The 24,312-nt window shown below is 31.8% G+C and overlaps 2 protein-coding genes across 4 annotated transcripts in view; one reads left to right on the top strand and one right to left on the bottom strand.

Annotated features, from left to right (window-relative positions):
• LOC143251855 (beta-hexosaminidase subunit beta-like) overlaps window positions 1–24,312 on the top strand; it is a 231,626-nt gene that overhangs the window by 122,337 nt on the left and 84,977 nt on the right. The gene's annotated exons all lie outside the window — the stretch shown is intronic.
• Window positions 1–24,312, bottom strand: part of LOC143254436 (beta-hexosaminidase subunit beta-like) — a 102,061-nt gene that overhangs the window by 31,863 nt on the left and 45,886 nt on the right. The gene's annotated exons all lie outside the window — the stretch shown is intronic.

Here is a 24,312-nt window from a genome sequence, read left to right as displayed (position 1 = left end):
CGTCAAACGTTTGTCATGTTCAAACACCCACTGTTTCTTTTATGCTTTCCATTATCCATTTAGTGTACGAGGATGATAGTTTCCCTGCACTCGTTTGAACAGTATTATAGCACGGAAATTCCTAGATATTGCATCTGGCGACGTGACCGGCATGCATTCTTATGGGATACCATTTGTATGAACACCGTTTCAAGTCACCAGCTGCTTGAGGTATGCAACAGTTGAACAAATATGTTGTGGAAGCAACTATTCCAAACATATGGACGGCTTCTGCAACTGCCCTTTGTGCTCGTGATTCTTACATGTTACAAAATGTCTCACTTTACTCACTTCAGTTTGTTTGTAAGTCTCTTTTACGATGGTTCTTCACGCCCAAAGACAGATAGCGGTAAGTGTGCAGGGTTACGATACTAGGAATATAGTTTCGATACCCGTGGTGAACAGAAACAGACAGCTTCTTGTGCAGTTTTGCCTTTGACACCAAGTAAATCAAATCATTCATGTTTATCTCAAGACGGCTTATGAAGGTTTTGACACCAAGTAAATCAAATCATTCATGTTTATCTCAAGACGACTTATGAAGGTTTTGACACCAAGTAAATCAAATTATTCATGTTTATCTCAAGACGACTTATGAAGGTTTTGACACCAAGTAAATCAAATCATTCATGTTTATCTCAAGACGACTTATGAAGGTTTTGACACCAAGTAAATCAAATCATTCATGTTTATCTCAAGACGACTAATGAAGGTTTTGACACCAAGTAAATCAAATCATTCATGTTTATCTCAAGACGACTTATGAAGGTTTTGACACCAAGTAAATCAAATCATTCATGTTTATCTCAAGACGGCTTATGAAGGTTTTGACACCAAGTAAATCAAATTATTCATGTTCATCTCAAGACGGCTTATGAAGGTCTTGACACCAAGTAAATCAAATTATTCATGTTCATCTCAAGACGGCTTATGAAGGTCTTGACACCAAGTAAATCAAATCATTCATGTTTATCTCAAGACGGCTTATGAAGGTTTTGACACCAAGTAAATCAAATTATTCATGTTCATCTCAAGACGGCTTATGAAGGTCTTGACACCAAGTAAATCAAATCATTCATGTTTATCTCAAGACGACTTATGAAGGTTTTGACACCAAGTAAATCAAATTATTCATGTTTATCTCAAGACGACTTATGAAGGTTTTGACACCAAGTAAATCAAATCATTCATGTTTATCTCAAGACGACTTATGAAGGTTTTGACACCAAGTAAATCAAATCATTCATGTTTATCTCAAGACGACTAATGAAGGTTTTGACACCAAGTAAATCAAATCATTCATGTTTATCTCAAGACGACTTATGAAGGTTTTGACACCAAGTAAATCAAATCATTCATGTTTATCTCAAGACGGCTTATGAAGGTTTTGACACCAAGTAAATCAAATTATTCATGTTCATCTCAAGACGGCTTATGAAGGTCTTGACACCAAGTAAATCAAATCATTCATGTTTATCTCAAGACGGCTTATGAAGGTTTTGACACCAAGTAAATCAAATTATTCATGTTCATCTCAAGACGGCTTATGAAGGTCTTGACACCAAGTAAATCAAATCATTCATGTTTATCTCAAGACGACTTATGAAGGTTTTGACACCAAGTAAATCAAATCATTCATGTTTATCTCAAGACGGCTTATGAAGGTTTTGACACCAAGTAAATCAAATTATTCATGTTCATCTCAAGACGGCTTATGAAGGTCTTGACACCAAGTAAATCAAATCATTCATGTTTATCTCAAGACGGCTTATGAAGGTTTTGACACCAAGTAAATCAAATTATTCATGTTCATCTCAAGACGGCTTATGAAGGTCTTGACACCAAGTAAATCAAATCATTCATGTTTATCTCAAGACGACTTATGAAGGTGACCTAACAAACGTTGATATCTACTTTATTTTAATAAAAGTTTTAATACCCATTTCAGCCGTTTTGAAATACCTTTCTACTTCAAGGGATTTCTCGTCATCACGAACTAAATCAGTCACGTGTGATTCTTCGACACATCAGAGACCTCTGTGGTTCAAATATAATTATTTCTAATTTTCAACTACTGACAGGAGAGATGACTAGACAATAGCGCCTACTATTACAAGGGCTTTATTTGACTTTGTTCCTCATAAAATAATTCATCTTCACTCTTATAACGTTCTCATATGTGAAAGTTGGCAGTATCATTGCGACATGAACTATTGACTTTCCGATCCTCAGCCCTTCGCGTTAACCATTATGCCATTGTTTATTTACGGATTGTAAAAAATATGATTAATTTTAACGTCTTAAAACTTTAGAATGCATTGTTATGAAATTGTTATTATATTTCAACTAAATAATGGCCTAACCTCAAGATGTTTATTGGTATACAGAAGAAGTAGAATAGAAAACAATGGTTTATAAACATAATAAATTTACGTTCTCTACATAAAACTATGTTTATAATTCGTTTGTTTACAGTACTGACACAATCTTCTTCAGTGCACGATTATTAGTACATGACATCCGTCGATAACGTATTCTGGAATAAGTGTCACATCACATATATTATATCAAAGTCAGACCGAAAATATTTATTACAGTATCATATTCTTTACTGATTAAAAACAAAATACGTTATAAATAAACCATCAGTTTTACTGTGATGTAATATCACAGATAATCCGCTTATCTGTACCGCCAATACTAAGTTTTTTGTTTGTTAATAAACACAGAGCTACACAATGTGGATTATCTGCGCTGTGTGCGCCCCACTGATAATGAAACCTGCTTTTTGGTATTATAAACTTTCAAGTAGGTCAGGATATTAATAGCGACCATTTACCAGTCTGTTGTATCATTTACCAGTCTGTTCTACCATTTACCAGACTGTTGTATCATTTACCAGTCTGTTCTACCATTTACCAGACTGTTGTATCATTTACCAGTCTGTTCTATCATTTACCAGACTGTTCTACCATTTACCAGTCTGTTCTACCATTTACCAGTCTGTTGTATCATTTACCAGTCTGTTCTATCATTTACCAGTCTGTTGTACCATTTACCAGACTGTTGTATCATTTACCAGTCTGTTCTATCATTTACCAGACTGTTCTACCATTTACCAGTCTGTTCTACCATTTACCAGTCTGTTGTATCATTTACCAGACTGTTGTATCATTTACCAGTCTGTTCTATCATTTACCAGACTGTTCTACCATTTACCAGTCTGTTCTACCATTTACCAGACTGTTCTACCATTTTCCAGTCTGTTCTACCATTTAACAGACTGTTCTACCACTTACCAGTCTGTTCTATCATTTACCAGACTGTTGTATCATTTACCAGTCTGTTCTACCATTTACCAGACTGTTGTATCATTTACCAGTCTGTTCTACCATTTACCAGACTGTTGTATCATTTACCAGTCTGTTCTACCATTTACCAGACTGTTGTATCATTTACCAGTCTGTTGTACCATTTACCAGACTGTTGTATCATTTACCAGTCTGTTCTATCATTTACCAGACTGTTCTACCATTTACCAGTCTGTTCTACCATTTACCAGTCTGTTGTATCATTTACCAGACTGTTGTATCATTTACCAGTCTGTTCTATCATTTACCAGACTGTTCTACCATTTACCAGTCTGTTCTACCATTTACCAGACTGTTCTACCATTTTCCAGTCTGTTCTACCATTTAACAGACTGTTCTACCACTTACCAGTCTGTTCTATCATTTACCAGACTGTTGTATCATTTACCAGTCTGTTCTACCATTTACCAGACTGTTGTATCATTTACCAGTCTGTTCTACCATTTACCAGACTGTTGTATCATTTACCAGTCTGTTCTACCATTTACCAGACTGTTGTATCATTTACCAGTCTGTTCTACCATTTACCAGTCTGTTGTATCATTTACCAGTCTGTTCTACCATTTACCAGACTGTTCTACCATTTACCAGACTGTTGTATCATTTACCAGTCTGTTCTACCATTTACCAGTCTGTTGTATCATTTAACAGTCTGTTCTACCATTTACCAGACTGTTGTATCATTTACCAGTCTTTTCTACCATTTACCAGTCTGTTGTATCATTTAACAGTCTGTTCTACCATTTACCAGACTGTTGTATCATTTACCAGTCTGTTCTACCATTTACCAGACTGTTCTATCATTTACCAGTCTCTTCTACCATTTACCAGACTGTTGTATCATTTAGCAGTCTGTTCTACCATTTACCAGACTGTTCTCTCATTTACCAGTCTGTTCTACCATTTACCAGTCTGTTGTATCCGCCATTTCACTCTTCACACAAATAAATCAAAAGGGAAAGAAACATTTAATTACAAGAAGATAAACTGGGTCAAATACCAAAAAATTCTATACAAAATTATAATGATAAAACGCCCCGGCTGTACAGCGATAAGTCTACGGCGTTACAACGATAAAATCAGGGGTTCGATTCCCCTCGGTAGACTCAGCAGATAGCCGGTTATGGATTTGACATAAGAAAACACACACACTGATAGAAACATTTAATAACGTCGTAGACTCATCCGAAACAGCTGCCTGTTGTCACACAATAACCACTGAGTTCCTTTGAAAATTAAGACAGAGCAAAACAATTACAGATAGCTTTAATCAAAACGAATGCACTGCCGCCTGCTTTCTCCATATCAATAAAGATATCGACACAGTTTGGTACAATGGATAAAGATATAAAATGGCAGAATTTGTTATTGTTCTTGTTTGTAATTAAACACAAAGGGCTCTCTGTGCTCTGCCCACCATGGGTATCGAAACCCAATTTTTAGCGTTGTAAGTCTCTAGACATAACGCTGTGCCATAGGGAACTCATGGCAGAAATAAAACAACTTCCGGGATTATTTGCTGGCTATCCAACTTCCTGGAAGACAGTTGCAAAATAAAGGTAAGGGGAGCATTTTTAGAATCATTTACTCCAGAAACTGGCGTCCCCCAAGGAGGGATAGCTAGCCCTGTTCTATTTATCATGTATGTGAGAAATATGCCCTTAAACGACCCAAACTTTGGGTACGCACCGCAATTCCTGGACGATGTTACGGTCTGGAAAAGTGTCCCAAACCTATTCATACCAGTGAATAAATCGTAACATAACCGTTATCGTTACGATATGGAAAAGTGTCCCAAACCTATTCATACCAGTGAATTAATCGTAACATAACCGTAATCATTACGGTCTGGAAAAGTGTCCCAAACCTATTCATACCAGTGAATAAATCGTAACATTACCGTAATCGTTACGGTCTGGACAAGTGTCCCAAACCTATTCATACCAGTGAATAAATCGTAACATTACAGTAATCGTTACGATATGGACAAGTGTCCCAAACCTATTCAAAGCTCTATAACTATCATTGAGTAATTTTGAAAACTCGACCAAAAATATCGATTAGAAATAATCGATTCTAAAAATCAATTAATAATGATCACAAGACGAACCAAACATAAAAAAGATCCACCAAAACTACATATGAACCAAACACTTCTTGAGATTATGACTTCGGCAAAGATCCCGGATTTAACCTGAGATATGAAGCTTGTGTTAAACACTTATGTAATATACTTACCAAAAACACGACTGGTGATGGTTTACTACTATATATCTAATGATTTACTAAGTGGGCTTGGTTACTACTATATATCTAATGATTTACTAAGTGGGCTTGGTTACTACTATATATCTAATGATTTACTAAGTGAGCTTGGTTACTACTATATATCTAATGATTTACTAAGTGGGCTTGGTTACTACTATATATCTAATGATTTACTAAGTGGGCTTGGTTACTACTATATATCTAATGATTTACTAAGTGGGCTTGGTTACTACTATATATCTAATGATTTACTAAGTGGGCTTGGTTACTACTATATATCTAATGATTTACTAAGTGGGCTTGGTTACTACTATATATCTAATGATTTACTAAGTGAGCTTGGTTACTACTATATATCTAATGATTTACTAAGTGGGCTTGGTTACTACTATATATCTAATGATTTACTAAGTGAGCTTGGTTACTACTATATATCTAATGATTTACTAAGTGGGCTTGGTTACTACTATATATCTAATGATTTACTAAGTGGGCTTGGTTACTACTATATATCTAATGATTTACTAAGTGGGCTTGGTTACTACTATATATCTAATGATTTACTAAGTGGGCTTGGTTACTACTATATATCTAATGATTTACTAAGTGAGCTTGGTTACTACTATATATCTAATAAATTACTACGTAACCTTGGTTACTACTGTATATCTAATGATTTACTGTGTGAGCTTGGTTACTACTATATATCTAATGATTTACTAAGTGAGCTTGGTTACTACTATATATCTAATGATTTACTAAGTGGGCTTGGTTACTACTATATATCTAATGATTTACTAAGTGGGCTTGGTTACTACTATATATCTAATGATTTACTAAGTGGGCTTGGTTACTACTATATATCTAATGATTTACTAAGTGGGCTTGGTTACTACTATATATCTAATGATTTACTAAGTACTAGCTTGGTTACTACTATATATCTAATGATTTACTAAGTGAGCTTGGTTACTACTATATATCTAATGATTTACTAAGTGGGCTTGGTTACTACTATATATCTAATGATTTACTAAGTGGGCTTGGTTACTACTATATATCTAATGATTTACTAAGTGGGCTTGGTTACTACTATATATCTAATGATTTACTAAGTGGGCTTGGTTACTACTATATATCTAATGATTTACTAAGTGGGCTTGGTTACTACTATATATCTAATGATTTACTAATGTGAGCTTGGTTACTACTATATATCTAATGATTTACTAAGTGGGCTTGGTTACTACTATATATCTAATGATTTACTAAGTGGGCTTGGTTACTACTATATATCTAATGATTTACTAAGTGGGCTTGGTTACTACTATATATCTAATGATTTACTAAGTGAGCTTGGTTACTACTATATATCTAATGATTTACTAAGTGGGCTTGGTTACTACTATATATCTAATGATTTACTAAGTGGGCTTGGTTACTACTATATATCTAATGATTTACTAAGTGGGCTTGGTTACTACTATATATCTAATGATTTACTAAGTGGGCTTGGTTACTACTATATATCTAATGATTTACTAAGTGGGCTTGGTTACTACTATATATCTAATGATTTACTAAGTGGGCTTGGTTACTACTATATATCTAATGATTTACTAAGTGGGCTTGGTTACTACTATATATCTAATGATTTACTAAGTGGGCTTGGTTACTACTATATATCTAATGATTTACTAAGTGAGCTTGGTTACTACTATATATCTAATGATTTACTAAGTGGGCTTGGTTACTACTATATATCTAATGATTTACTAAGTGGGCTTGGTTACTACTATATATCTAATGATTTACTAAGTGGGCTTGGTTACTACTATATATCTAATGATTTACTAAGTGGGCTTGGTTACTACTATATATCTAATGATTTACTAAGTGGGCTTGGTTACTACTATATATCTAATGATTTACTAATGATTTACTAAGTGGGCTTGGTTACTACTATATATCTAATGATTTACTAAGCTTGATTTACTAGTGGGCTTGGTTACTACTATATATCTAATGATTTACTAAGTGAGTGGGCTTGGTTACTACTATATATCTAATGATTTACTAAGTGGGCTTGGTTACTACTATATATCTAATGATTTACTAAGTGGGCTTGGTTACTACTATATATCTAATGATTTACTAAGTGAGCTTGGTTACTACTATATATCTAATGATTTACTAAGTGGGCTTGGTTACTACTATATATCTAATGATTTACTAAGTGGGTGTTACTACTATATATCTAATGCTTGGTTACTACTATATATCTAATGATTTACTAAGTGGGCTTGGTTACTACTATATATCTAATGATTTACTAAGTGGGCTTGGTTACTACTATATATCTAATGATTTACTATGTGAGCTTGGTTACTACTATATATCTAATGATTTACTAGCTTGGTTACTACTATATATCTAATGATTTACTAAGTGGGCTTGGTTACTACTATATATCTAATGATTTACTAAGTGGGCTTGGTTACTACTATATATCTAATGATTTACTAAGTGGGCTTGGTTACTACTATATATCTAATGATTTACTAAGTGGGCTTGGTTACTACTATATATCTAATGATTTACTATCTAATGATTTACTGGGCTTGGTTACTACTATATATCTAATGATTTACTAAGTGGGCTTGGTTACTACTATATATCTAATGATTTACTAAGTGGGCTTGGTTACTACTATATATCTAATGATTTACTAAGTGGGCTTGGTTACTACTATATATCTAATGATTTACTAAGTGGGCTTGGTTACTACTATATATCTAATGATTTACTAAGTGGGCTTGGTTACTACTATATATCTAATGATTTACTAAGTGGGCTTGGTTACTACTATATATCTAATGATTTACTAAGTGAGCTTAGTTACTACTTCTTTATCTAATGATTTACTAAGTGGGCTTGGTTAATACTATATATCTAATGATTTACTAAGTGGGCTTGGTTACTACTATATATCTAATGATTTACTAAGTGGGCTTGGTTACTACTATATATCTAATGATTTACTAAGTGGGCTTGGTTACTACTATATATCTAATGATTTACTAAGTGGGCTTGGTTACTACTATATATCTAATGATTTACTAAGCTTGGTTACTACTATATATCTAATGATTTACTAAGTGAGCTTGGTTACTACTATATATCTAATGATTTACTAAGTGGGCTTGGTTACTACTATATATCTAATGATTTACTAAGTGGGCTTGGTTACTACTATATATCTAATGATTTACTAAGTGGGCTTGGTTACTACTATATATCTAATGATTTACTAAGTGGGCTTGGTTACTACTATATATCTAATGATTTACTAAGTGGGCTTGGTTACTACTATATATCTAATGATTTACTAAGTGGGCTTGGTTACTACTATATATCTAATGATTTACTAAGTGGGCTTGGTTACTACTATATATCTAATGATTTACTAAGTGGGCTTGGTTACTACTATATATCTAATGATTTACTAAGTGGGCTTGGTTACTACTATATATCTAATGATTTACTAAGTGGGCTTGGTTACTACTATATATCTAATGATTTACTAAGTGGGCTTGGTTACTACTATATATCTAATGATTTACTAAGTGAGCTTGGTTACTACTATATATCTAATGATTTACTAAGTGGGCTTGGTTACTACTATATATCTAATGATTTACTAAGTGAGCTTGGTTACTACTATATATCTAATGATTTACTAAGTGGGCTTGGTTACTACTATATATCTAATGATTTACTAAGTGGGCTTGGTTACTACTATATATCTAATGATTTACTAAGTGGGCTTGGTTACTACTATATATCTAATGATTTACTAAGTGGGCTTGGTTACTACTATATATCTAATGATTTACTACTAAGTGGGCTTGGTTACTACTATATATCTAATGATTTACTAAGTGGGCTTGGTTACTACTATATATCTAATGATTTACTAATGATTTAAGTGGGCTTGGTTACTACTATATATCTAATGATTTACTAAGTGGGCTTGGTTACTACTATATATCTAATGATTTACTAAGTGGGCTTGGTTACTACTATATATCTAATGATTTACTAAGTGGGCTTGGTTACTACTATATATCTAATGATTTACTAAGTGGGCTTGGTTACTACTATATATCTAATGATTTACTAAGTGGGCTTGGTTACTACTATATATCTAATGATTTACTAAGTGGGCTTGGTTACTACTATATATCTAATGATTTACTAAGTGGGCTTGGTTACTACTATATATCTAATGATTTACTAAGTGGGCTTGGTTACTACTATATATCTAATGATTTACTAAGTGGGCTTGGTTACTACTATATATCTAATGATTTACTAAGTGGGCTTGGTTACTACTATATATCTAATGATTTACTAAGTGGGCTTGGTTACTACTATATATCTAATGATTTACTAAGTGGGCTTGGTTACTACTATATATCTAATGATTTACTAAGTGGGCTTGGTTACTACTATATATCTAATGATTTACTAAGTGGGCTTGGTTACTACTATATATCTAATGATTTACTAAGTGGGCTTGGTTACTACTATATATCTAATGATTTACTAAGTGGGCTTGGTTACTACTATATATCTAATGATTTACTAAGTGGGCTTGGTTACTACTATATATCTAATGATTTACTAAGTGGGCTTGGATACTACTGTATATCTAATGATTTACTAAGTGGGCTTGGTTACTACTATATATCTAATGATTTACTAAGTGGGCTTGGTTACTACTATATATCTAATGATTTATCTAATGATTTACTAAGTGGGCTTGGTTACTACTATATATCTAATGATTTACTAAGTGGGCTTGGTTACTACTATATATCTAATGATTTACTAAGTGGGCTTGGTTACTACTATATATGATTTACTAATGATTTACTAATGTTACTAAGGGCTTGGTTACTACTATATATCTAATGATTTACTAAGTGGGCTTGGTTACTACTATATATCTAATGATTTACTAAGTGGGCTTGGTTACTACTATATATCTAATGATTTACTAAGTGGGCTTGGTTACTACTATATATCTAATGATTTACTAAGTGGGCTTGGTTACTACTATATATCTAATGATTTACTAAGTGGGCTTGGTTACTACTATATATCTTGGTTACTACTATATATCTAATGATTTACTAAGTGGGCTTGGTTACTACTATATATCTAATGATTTACTAAGTGGGCTTGGTTACTACTATATATCTAATGATTTACTAAGTGGGCTTGGTTACTACTATATATCTAATGATTTACTAAGTGGGCTTGGTTACTACTATATATCTAATGATTTACTAAGCTTGGTTACTACTATATATCTAATGATTTACTAAGTGGGCTTGGTTACTACTATATATCTAATGATTTACTAAGTGGGCTTGGTTACTACTATATATCTAATGATTTACTAAGTGGGCTTGGTTACTACTATATATCTAATGATTTACTAAGTGGGCTTGGTTACTACTATATATCTAATGATTTACTAAGTGGGCTTGGTTACTACTATATATCTAATGATTTACTAAGTGGGCTTGGTTACTACTATATATCTAATGATTTACTAAGTGGGCTTGGTTACTACTATATATCTAATGATTTACTAAGTGGGCTTGGTTACTACTATATATCTAATGATTTACTAAGTGGGCTTGGTTACTACTATATATCTAATGATTTACTAAGTGGGCTTGGTTACTACTATATATCTAATGATTTACTAAGTGAGCTTGGTTACTACTATATATCTAATGATTTACTAAGTGGGCTTGGTTACTACTATATATCTAATGATTTACTAAGTGGGCTTGGTTACTACTATATATCTAATGATTTACTAAGTGGGCTTGGTTACTACTATATATCTAATGATTTACATAGTGGGCTTGGTTACTACTATATATCTAATGATTTACTAAGTGGGCTTGGTTACTACTATATATCTAATGATTTACTAAGTGGGCTTGGTTACTACTATATATCTAATGATTTACTAAGTGGGCTTGGTTACTACTATATATCTAATGATTTACTAAGTGGGCTTGGTTACTACTATATATCTAATGATTTACTAAGTGGGCTTGGTTACTACTATATATCTAATGATTTACTAAGTGGGCTTGGTTACTACTATATATCTAATGATTTACTAAGTGGGCTTGGTTACTACTATATATCTAATGATTTACTAAGTGGGCTTGGTTACTACTATATATCTAATGATTTACTAAGTGGGCTTGGTTACTACTATATATCTAATGATTTACTAAGTGGGCTTGGTTACTACTATATATCTAATGATTTACTAAGTGGGCTTGGTTACTACTATATATCTAATGATTTACTAAGTGGGCTTGGTTACTACTATATATCTAATGATTTACTAAGTGGGCTTGGTTACTACTATATATCTAATGATTTACTAAGTGGGCTTGGTTACTACTATATATCTAATGATTTACTAAGTGGGCTTGGTTACTACTATATATCTAATGATTTACTAAGTGGGCTTGGTTACTACTATATATCTAATGATTTACTAAGTGGGCTTGGCTTGGTTACTACTATATATCTAATGATTTACTAAGTGGGCTTGGTTACTACTATATATCTAATGATTTACTAAGTGGGCTTGGTTACTACTATATATCTAATGATTTACTAAGTGGGCTTGGTTACTACTATATATCTAATGATTTACTAAGTGGGCTTGGTTACTACTATATATCTAATGATTTACTAAGTGGGCTTGGTTACTACTATATATCTAATGATTTACTAAGTGGGCTTGGTTACTACTATATATCTAATGATTTACTAAGTGGGCTTGGTTACTACTATATATCTAATGATTTACTAAGTGGGCTTGGTTACTACTATATATCTAATGATTTACTAAGCTTGGGGCTTGGCTTGGTTACTACTATATATCTAATGATTTACTAAGTGGGCTTGGTTACTACTATATATCTAATGATTTACTAAGTGGGCTTGGTTACTACTATATATCTAATGATTTACTAAGTGAGCTTGGTTACTACTATATATCTAATGATTTACTAAGTGAGCTTGGTTACTACTGTATATCTAATGATTTACTAAGTGGGCTTGGTTACTACTATATATCTAATGATTTACTAAGTATATAGTGGGCTTGGTTACTACTATATATCTAATGATTTACTAAGTGGGCTTGGTTACTACTATATATCTAATGATTTACTAAGTGGGCTTGGTTACTACTATATATCTAATGATTTACTAAGTGCTTGGTTACTACTTGGATTTACTACTATATATCTAATGATTTACTAAGTAAGCTTGGTTACTACTATATATCTAATGATTTACTAAGTGGGCTTGGTTACTACTATATATCTAATGATTTACTAAGTGGGCTTGGTTACTACTATATATCTAATGATTTACTAAGTGGGCTTGGTTACTACTATATATCTAATGATTTACTAAGTGGGCTTGGTTACTACTATATATCTAATGATTTACTAAGTGGGCTTGGTTACTACTATATATCTAATGATTTACTAAGTGGGCTTGGTTACTACTATATATCTAATGATTTACTAAGTGGGCTTGGTTACTACTATATATCTAATGATTTACTAAGTGGCTTGGTTACTACTATATATCTAATGATTTACTAAGTGGGCTTGGTTACTACTATATATCTAATGATTTACTAAGTGGGCTTGGTTACTACTATATATCTAATGATTTACTAAGTGGGCTTGGTTACTACTATATATCTAATGATTTACTATGTGGGCTTGGTTACTACTATATATCTAATGATTTACTAAGTGGGCTTGGTTACTACTATATATCTAATGATTTACTAAGTGGGCTTGGTTACTACTATATATCTAATGATTTTGGGCTTGGTTACTACTATATATCTAATGATTTACTAAGTGGGCTTGGTTACTACTATATATCTAATGATTTACTAAGTGGGCTTGGTTACTTGGTTACTACTATATATCTAATGATTTACTAAGTGAGCTTGGTTACTACTATATATCTAATGATTTACTAAGTGGGCTTGGTTACTACTATATATCTAATGATTTACTAAGTGGGCTTGGTTACTACTATATATCTAATGATTTACTGTGTGAGCTTGGTTACTACTATATATCTAATGATTTACTAAGTGGGCTTGGTTACTACTATATATCTAATGATTTACTAAGTGGGCTTGGTTACTACTATATATCTAATAATTTACTAAGTGGGCTTGGTTACTACTATATATCTAATGATTTACTAAGTGGGCTTGGTTACTACTATATATCTAATGATTTAGTGGGCTTGGTTACTACTATATATCTAATGATTTACTAAGTGGGCTTGGTTACTACTATATATCTAATGATTTACTAAGTGGGCTTGGTTACTACTATATATCTAATGATTTACTAAGTGGGCTTGGTTACTACTATATATCTAATGATTTACTAAGTGGGCTTGGTTACTACTATATATCTAATGATTTACTAAGTGGGCTTGGTTACTACTATATATCTAATGATTTACTAAGTGGGCTTGGTTACTACTATATATCTAATGATTTACTAAGTGGGCTTGGTTACTACTATATATCTAATGATTTACTAAGTGGGCTTGGTTACTACTATATATCTAATGATTTACTAAGTGGGCTTGGTTACTACTATATATCTAATGATTTACTAAGTGGGCTTGGTTACTACTATATATCTAATGATTTACTAAGTGGGCTTGGTTACTACTATATATCTAATGATTTACTAAGTGGGCTTGGTTACTACTATATATCTAATGATTTACTAAGTGGGCTTGGTTACTACTATATATCTAATGATTTACTAAGTGGGCTTGGTTACTACTATATATCTAATGATTTACTAAGTGGGCTTGGTTACTACTATATATCTAATGATTTACTAAGTGGGCTTGGTTACTACTATATATCTAATGATTTACTAAGTGGGCTTGGTTACTACTATATATCTAATGATTTACTAAGTGGGCTTGGTTACTACTATATATCTAATGATTTACTAAGTGGGCTTGGTTACTACTATATATCTAATGATTTACTAAGTGGGCTTGGTTACTACTATATATCTAATGATTTACTAAGTGGGCTTGGTTACTACTATATATCTAATGATTTACTAAGTGGGCTTGGTTACTACTATATATCTAATGATTTACTAAGTGGGCTTGGTTACTACTATATATCTAATGATTTACTAAGTGGGCTTGGTTACTACTATATATCTAATGATTTACTAAGTGGGCTTGGTTACTACTATATATCTAATGATTTACTAAGTGGGCTTGGTTACTACTATATATCTAATGATTTACTAAGTGGGCTTGGTTACTACTATATATCTAATGATTTACTAAGTGGGCTTGGTTACTACTATATATCTAATGATTTACTAAGTGGGCTTGGTTACTACTATATATCTAATGATTTACTAAGTGGGCTTGGTTACTACTATATATCTAATGATTTACTAAGTGGGCTTGGTTACTACTATATATCTAATGATTTACTAAGTGGGCTTGGTTACTACTATATATCTAATGATTTACTAAGTGGGCTTGGTTACTACTATATATCTAATGATTTACTAAGTGGGCTTGGTTACTACTATATATCTAATGATTTACTAAGTGGGCTTGGTTACTACTATATATCTAATGATTTACTAAGTGGGCTTGGTTACTACTATATATCTAATGATTTACTAAGTGGGCTTGGTTACTACTATATATCTAATGATTTACTAAGTGGGCTTGGTTACTACTATATATCTAATGATTTACTAAGTGGGCTTGGTTACTACTATATATCTAATGATTTACTAAGTGGGCTTGGTTACTACTATATATCTAATGATTTACTAAGTGGGCTTGGTTACTACTATATATCTAATGATTTACTAAGTGGGCTTGGTTACTACTATATATCTAATGATTTACTAAGTGGGCTTGGTTACTACTATATATCTAATGATTTACTAAGTGGGCTTGGTTACTACTATATATCTAATGATTTACTAAGTGGGCTTGGTTACTACTATATATCTAATGATTTACTAAGTGGGCTTGGTTACTACTATATATCTAATGATTTACTAAGTGGGCTTGGTTACTACTATATATCTAATGATTTACTAAGTGGGCTTGGTTACTACTATATATCTAATGATTTACTAAGTGGGCTTGGTTACTACTATATATCTAATGATTTACTAAGTGGGCTTGGTTACTACTATATATCTAATGATTTACTAAGTGGGCTTGGTTACTACTATATATCTAATGATTTACTAAGTGGGCTTGGTTACTACTATATATCTAATGATTTACTAAGTGGGCTTGGTTACTACTATATATCTAATGATTTACTAAGTGGGCTTGGTTACTACTATATATCTAATGATTTACTAAGTGGGCTTGGTTACTACTATATATCTAATGATTTACTAAGTGGGCTTGGTTACTACTATATATCTAATGATTTACTAAGTGGGCTTGGTTACTACTATATATCTAATGATTTACTAAGTGGGCTTGGTTACTACTATATATCTAATGATTTACTAAGTGGGCTTGGTTACTACTATATATCTAATGATTTACTAAGTGGGCTTGGTTACTACTATATATCTAATGATTTACTAAGTGGGCTTGGTTACTACTATATATCTAATGATTTACTAAGTGGGCTTGGTTACTACTATATATCTAATGATTTACTAAGTGGGCTTGGTTACTACTATATATCTAATGATTTACTAAGTGGGCTTGGTTACTACTATATATCTAATGATTTACTAAGTGGGCTTGGTTACTACTATATATCTAATGATTTACTAAGTGGGCTTGGTTACTACTATATATCTAATGATTTACTAAGTGGGCTTGGTTACTACTATATATCTAATGATTTACTAAGTGGGCTTGGTTACTACTATATATCTAATGATTTACTAAGTGGGCTTGGTTACTACTATATATCTAATGATTTACTAAGTGGGCTTGGTTACTACTATATATCTAATGATTTACTAAGTGGGCTTGGTTACTACTATATATCTAATGATTTACTAAGTGGGCTTGGGCTTGGTTACTACTATATATCTAATGATTTACTAAGTGGGCTTGGTTACTACTATATATCTAATGATTTACTAAGTGGGCTTGGTTACTACTATATATCTAATGATTTACTAAGTGGGCTTGGTTACTACTATATATCTAATGATTTACTAAGTGGGCTTGGTTACTACTATATATCTAATGATTTACTAAGTGGGCTTGGTTACTACTATATATCTAATGATTTACTAAGTGGGCTTGGTTACTACTATATATCTAATGATTTACTAAGTGGGCTTGGTTACTACTATATATCTAATGATTTACTAAGTGGGCTTGGTTACTACTATATATCTAATGATTTACTAAGTGGGCTTGGTTACTACTATATATCTAATGATTTACTAAGTGGGCTTGGTTACTACTATATATCTAATGATTTACTAAGTGGGCTTGGTTACTACTATATATCTAATGATTTACTAAGTGGGCTTGGTTACTACTATATATCTAATGATTTACTAAGTGGGCTTGGTTACTACTATATATCTAATGATTTACTAAGTGGGCTTGGTTACTACTATATATCTAATGATTTACTAAGTGGGCTTGGTTACTACTATATATCTAATGATTTACTAAGTGGGCTTGGTTACTACTATATATCTAATGATTTACTAAGTGGGCTTGGTTACTACTATATATCTAATGATTTACTAAGTGGGCTTGGTTACTACTATATATCTAATGATTTACTAAGTGGGCTTGGTTACTACTATATATCTAATGATTTACTAAGTGGGCTTGGTTACTACTATATATCTAATGATTTACTAAGTGGGCTTGGTTACTACTATATATCTAATGATTTACTAAGTGGGCTTGGTTACTACTATATATCTAATGATTTACTAAGTGGGCTTGGTTACTACTATATATCTAATGATTTACTAAGTGGGCTTGGTTACTACTATATATCTAATGATTTACTAAGTGGGCTTGGTTACTACTATATATCTAATGATTTACTAAGTGGGCTTGGTTACTACTATATATCTAATGATTTACTAAGTGGGCTTGGTTACTACTATATATCTAATGATTTACTAAGTGGGCTTGGTTACTACTATATATCTAATGATTTACTAAGTGGGCTTGGTTACTACTATATATCTAATGATTTACTAAGTGGGCTTGGTTACTACTATATATCTAATGATTTACTAAGTGGGCTTGGTTACTACTATATATCTAATGATTTACTAAGTGGGCTTGGTTACTACTATATATCTAATGATTTACTAAGTGGGCTTGGTTACTACTATATATCTAATGATTTACTAAGTGGGCTTGGTTACTACTATATATCTAATGATTTACTAAGTGGGCTTGGTTACTACTATATATCTAATGATTTACTAAGTGGGCTTGGTTACTACTATATATCTAATGATTTACTAAGTGGGCTTGGTTACTACTATATATCTAATGATTTACTAAGTGGGCTTGGTTACTACTATATATCTAATGATTTACTAAGTGGGCTTGGTTACTACTATATATCTAATGATTTACTAAGTGGGCTTGGTTACTACTATATATCTAATGATTTACTAAGTGGGCTTGGTTACTACTATATATCTAATGATTTACTAAGTGGGCTTGGTTACTACTATATATCTAATGATTTACTAAGTGGGCTTGGTTACTACTATATATCTAATGATTTACTAAGTGGGCTTGGTTACTACTATATATCTAATGATTTACTAAGTGGGCTTGGTTACTACTATATATCTAATGATTTACTAAGTGGGCTTGGTTACTACTATATATCTAATGATTTACTAAGTGGGCTTGGTTACTACTATATATCTAATGATTTACTAAGTGGGCTTGGTTACTACTATATATCTAATGATTTACTAAGTGGGCTTGGTTACTACTATATATCTAATGATTTACTAAGTGGGCTTGGTTACTACTATATATCTAATGATTTACTAAGTGGGCTTGGTTACTACTATATATCTAATGATTTACTAAGTGGGCTTGGTTACTACTATATATCTAATGATTTACTAAGTGGGCTTGGTTACTACTATATATCTAATGATTTACTAAGTGGGCTTGGTTACTACTATATATCTAATGATTTACTAAGTGGGCTTGGTTACTACTATATATCTAATGATTTACTAAGTGGGCTTGGTTACTACTATATATCTAATGATTTACTAAGTGGGCTTGGTTACTACTATATATCTAATGATTTACTAAGTGAGCTTGGTTACTACTATATATCTAATGATTTACTAAGTGGGCTTGGTTACTACTATATATCTAATGATTTACTAAGTGGGCTTGGTTACTACTATATATCTAATGATTTACTAAGTGGGCTTGGTTACTACTATATATCTAATGATTTACTAAGTGGGCTTGGTTACTACTATATATCTAATGATTTACTAAGTGGGCTTGGTTACTACTATATATCTAATGATTTACTAAGTGGGCTTGGTTACTACTATATATCTAATGATTTACTAAGTGGGCTTGGTTACTACTATATATCTAATGATTTACTAAGTGGGCTTGGTTACTACTATATATCTAATGATTTACTAAGTGGGCTTGGTTACTACTATATATCTAATGATTTACTAAGTGGGCTTGGTTACTACTATATATCTAATGATTTACTAAGTGGGCTTGGTTACTACTATATATCTAATGATTTACTAAGTGGGCTTGGTTACTACTATATATCTAATGATTTACTAAGTGGGCTTGGTTACTACTATATATCTAATGATTTACTAAGTGGGCTTGGTTACTACTATATATCTAATGATTTACTAAGTGGGCTTGGTTACTACTATATATCTAATGATTTACTAAGTGGGCTTGGTTACTACTATATATCTAATGATTTACTAAGTGGGCTTGGTTACTACTATATATCTAATGATTTACTAAGTGGGCTTGGTTACTACTATATATCTAATGATTTACTAAGTGGGCTTGGTTACTACTATATATCTAATGATTTACTAAGTGGGCTTGGTTACTACTATATATCTAATGATTTACTAAGTGGGCTTGGTTACTACTATATATCTAATGATTTACTAAGTGGGCTTGGTTACTACTATATATCTAATGATTTACTAAGTGGGCTTGGTTACTACTATATATCTAATGATTTACTAAGTGGGCTTGGTTACTACTATATATCTAATGATTTACTAAGTGGGCTTGGTTACTACTATATATCTAATGATTTACTAAGTGGGCTTGGTTACTACTATATATCTAATGATTTACTAAGTGGGCTTGGTTACTACTATATATCTAATGATTTACTAAGTGGGCTTGGTTACTACTATATATCTAATGATTTACTAAGTGGGCTTGGTTACTACTATATATCTAATGATTTACTAAGTGGGCTTGGTTACTACTATATATCTAATGATTTACTAAGTGGGCTTGGTTACTACTATATATCTAATGATTTACTAAGTGGGCTTGGTTACTACTATATATCTAATGATTTACTAAGTGGGCTTGGTTACTACTATATATCTAATGATTTACTAAGTGGGCTTGGTTACTACTATATATCTAATGATTTACTAAGTGGGCTTGGTTACTACTATATATCTAATGATTTACTAAGTGGGCTTGGTTACTACTATATATCTAATGATTTACTAAGTGGGCTTGGTTACTACTATATATCTAATGATTTACTAAGTGGGCTTGGTTACTACTATATATCTAATGATTTACTAAGTGGGCTTGGTTACTACTATATATCTAATGATTTACTAAGTGGGCTTGGTTACTACTATATATCTAATGATTTACTAAGTGGGCTTGGTTACTACTATATATCTAATGATTTACTAAGTGGGCTTGGTTACTACTATATATCTAATGATTTACTAAGTGGGCTTGGTTACTACTATATATCTAATGATTTACTAAGTGGGCTTGGTTACTACTATATATCTAATGATTTACTAAGTGGGCTTGGTTACTACTATATATCTAATGATTTACTAAGTGGGCTTGGTTACTACTATATATCTAATGATTTACTAAGTGGGCTTGGTTACTACTATATATCTAATGATTTACTAAGTGGGCTTGGTTACTACTATATATCTAATGATTTACTAAGTGGGCTTGGTTACTACTATATATCTAATGATTTACTAAGTGGGCTTGGTTACTACTATATATCTAATGATTTACTAAGTGGGCTTGGTTACTACTATATATCTAATGATTTACTAAGTGGGCTTGGTTACTACTATATATCTAATGATTTACTAAGTGGGCTTGGTTACTACTATATATCTAATGATTTACTAAGTGGGCTTGGTTACTACTATATATCTAATGATTTACTAAGTGGGCTTGGTTACTACTATATATCTAATGATTTACTAAGTGGGCTTGGTTACTACTATATATCTAATGATTTACTAAGTGGGCTTGGTTACTACTATATATCTAATGATTTACTAAGTGGGCTTGGTTACTACTATATATCTAATGATTTACTAAGTGGGCTTGGTTACTACTATATATCTAATGATTTACTAAGTGGGCTTGGTTACTACTATATATCTAATGATTTACTAAGTGGGCTTGGTTACTACTATATATCTAATGATTTACTAAGTGGGCTTGGTTACTACTATATATCTAATGATTTACTAAGTGGGCTTGGTTACTACTATATATCTAATGATTTACTAAGTGGGCTTGGTTACTACTATATATCTAATGATTTACTAAGTGGGCTTGGTTACTACTATATATCTAATGATTTACTAAGTGGGCTTGGTTACTACTATATATCTAATGATTTACTAAGTGGGCTTGGTTACTACTATATATCTAATGATTTACTAAGTGGGCTTGGTTACTACTATATATCTAATGATTTACTAAGTGGGCTTGGTTACTACTATATATCTAATGATTTACTAAGTGGGCTTGGTTACTACTATATATCTAATGATTTACTAAGTGGGCTTGGTTACTACTATATATCTAATGATTTACTAAGTGGGCTTGGTTACTACTATATATCTAATGATTTACTAAGTGGGCTTGGTTACTACTATATATCTAATGATTTACTAAGTGGGCTTGGTTACTACTATATATCTAATGATTTACTAAGTGGGCTTGGTTACTACTATATATCTAATGATTTACTAAGTGGGCTTGGTTACTACTATATATCTAATGATTTACTAAGTGGGCTTGGTTACTACTATATATCTAATGATTTACTAAGTGGGCTTGGTTACTACTATATATCTAATGATTTACTAAGTGGGCTTGGTTACTACTATATATCTAATGATTTACTAAGTGGGCTTGGTTACTACTATATATCTAATGATTTACTAAGTGGGCTTGGTTACTACTATATATCTATGATTTACTTGGCTTGGTTACTACTATATATCTAATGATTTACTAAGTGGGCTTGGTTACTACTATATATCTAATGATTTACTAAGTGGGCTTGGTTACTACTATATATCTAATGATTTACTAAGTGGGCTTGGTTACTACTATATATCTAATGATTTACTAAGTGGGCTTGGTTACTACTATATATCTAATGATTTACTAAGTGGGCTTGGTTACTACTATATATCTAATGATTTACTAAGTGGGCTTGGTTACTACTATATATCTAATGATTTACTAAGTGGGCTTGGTTACTACTATATATCTAATGATTTACTAAGTGGGCTTGGTTACTACTATATATCTAATGATTTACTAAGTGGGCTTGGTTACTACTATATATCTAATGATTTACTAAGTGGGCTTGGTTACTACTATATATCTAATGATTTACTAAGTGGGCTTGGTTACTACTATATATCTAATGATTTACTAAGTGGGCTTGGTTACTACTATATATCTAATGATTTACTAAGTGGGCTTGGTTACTACTATATATCTAATGATTTACTAAGTGGGCTTGGTTACTACTATATATCTAATGATTTACTAAGTGGGCTTGGTTACTACTATATATCTAATGATTTACTAAGTGGGCTTGGTTACTACTATATATCTAATGATTTACTAAGTGGGCTTGGTTACTACTATATATCTAATGATTTACTAAGTGGGCTTGGTTACTACTATATATCTAATGATTTACTAAGTGGGCTTGGTTACTACTATATATCTAATGATTTACTAAGTGGGCTTGGTTACTACTATATATCTAATGATTTACTAAGTGGGCTTGGTTACTACTATATATCTAATGATTTACTAAGTGGGCTTGGTTACTACTATATATCTAATGATTTACTAAGTGGGCTTGGTTACTACTATATATCTAATGATTTACTAAGTGGGCTTGGTTACTACTATATATCTAATGATTTACTAAGTGGGCTTGGTTACTACTATATATCTAATGATTTACTAAGTGGGCTTGGTTACTACTATATATCTAATGATTTACTAAGTGGGCTTGGTTACTACTATATATCTAATGATTTACTAAGTGGGCTTGGTTACTACTATATATCTAATGATTTACTAAGTGGGCTTGGTTACTACTATATATCTAATGATTTACTAAGTGGGCTTGGTTACTACTATATATCTAATGATTTACTAAGTGGGCTTGGTTACTACTATATATCTAATGATTTACTAAGTGGGCTTGGTTACTACTATATATCTAATGATTTACTAAGTGGGCTTGGTTACTACTATATATCTAATGATTTACTAAGTGGGCTTGGTTACTACTATATATCTAATGATTTACTAAGTGGGCTTGGTTACTACTATATATCTAATGATTTACTAAGTGGGCTTGGTTACTACTATATATCTAATGATTTACTAAGTGGGCTTGGTTACTACTATATATCTAATGATTTACTAAGTGGGCTTGGTTACTACTATATATCTAATGATTTACTAAGTGGGCTTGGTTACTACTATATATCTAATGATTTACTAAGTGGGCTTGGTTACTACTATATATCTAATGATTTACTAAGTGGGCTTGGTTACTACTATATATCTAATGATTTACTAAGTGGGCTTGGTTACTACTATATATCTAATGATTTACTAAGTGGGCTTGGTTACTACTATATATCTAATGATTTACTAAGTGGGCTTGGTTACTACTATATATCTAATGATTTACTAAGTGGGCTTGGTTACTACTATATATCTAATGATTTACTAAGTGGGCTTGGTTACTACTATATGATTTACTAAGTGGGCTTGGTTACTACTATATATCTAATGATTTACTAAGTGGGCTTGGTTACTACTATATATCTAATGATTTACTAAGTGGGCTTGGTTACTACTATATATCTAATGATTTACTAAGTGGGCTTGGTTACTACTATATATCTAATGATTTACT

The sequence above is a fragment of the Tachypleus tridentatus genome, chromosome 6 (assembly GCF_004210375.1).
Source record: "Tachypleus tridentatus isolate NWPU-2018 chromosome 6, ASM421037v1, whole genome shotgun sequence".
Classification (NCBI taxonomy): Eukaryota; Metazoa; Arthropoda; class Merostomata; order Xiphosura; family Limulidae; genus Tachypleus; species Tachypleus tridentatus.
Note: the sequence above shows the minus strand (reverse complement) of the source record. Positions and strands in the feature narration are given on the sequence as shown.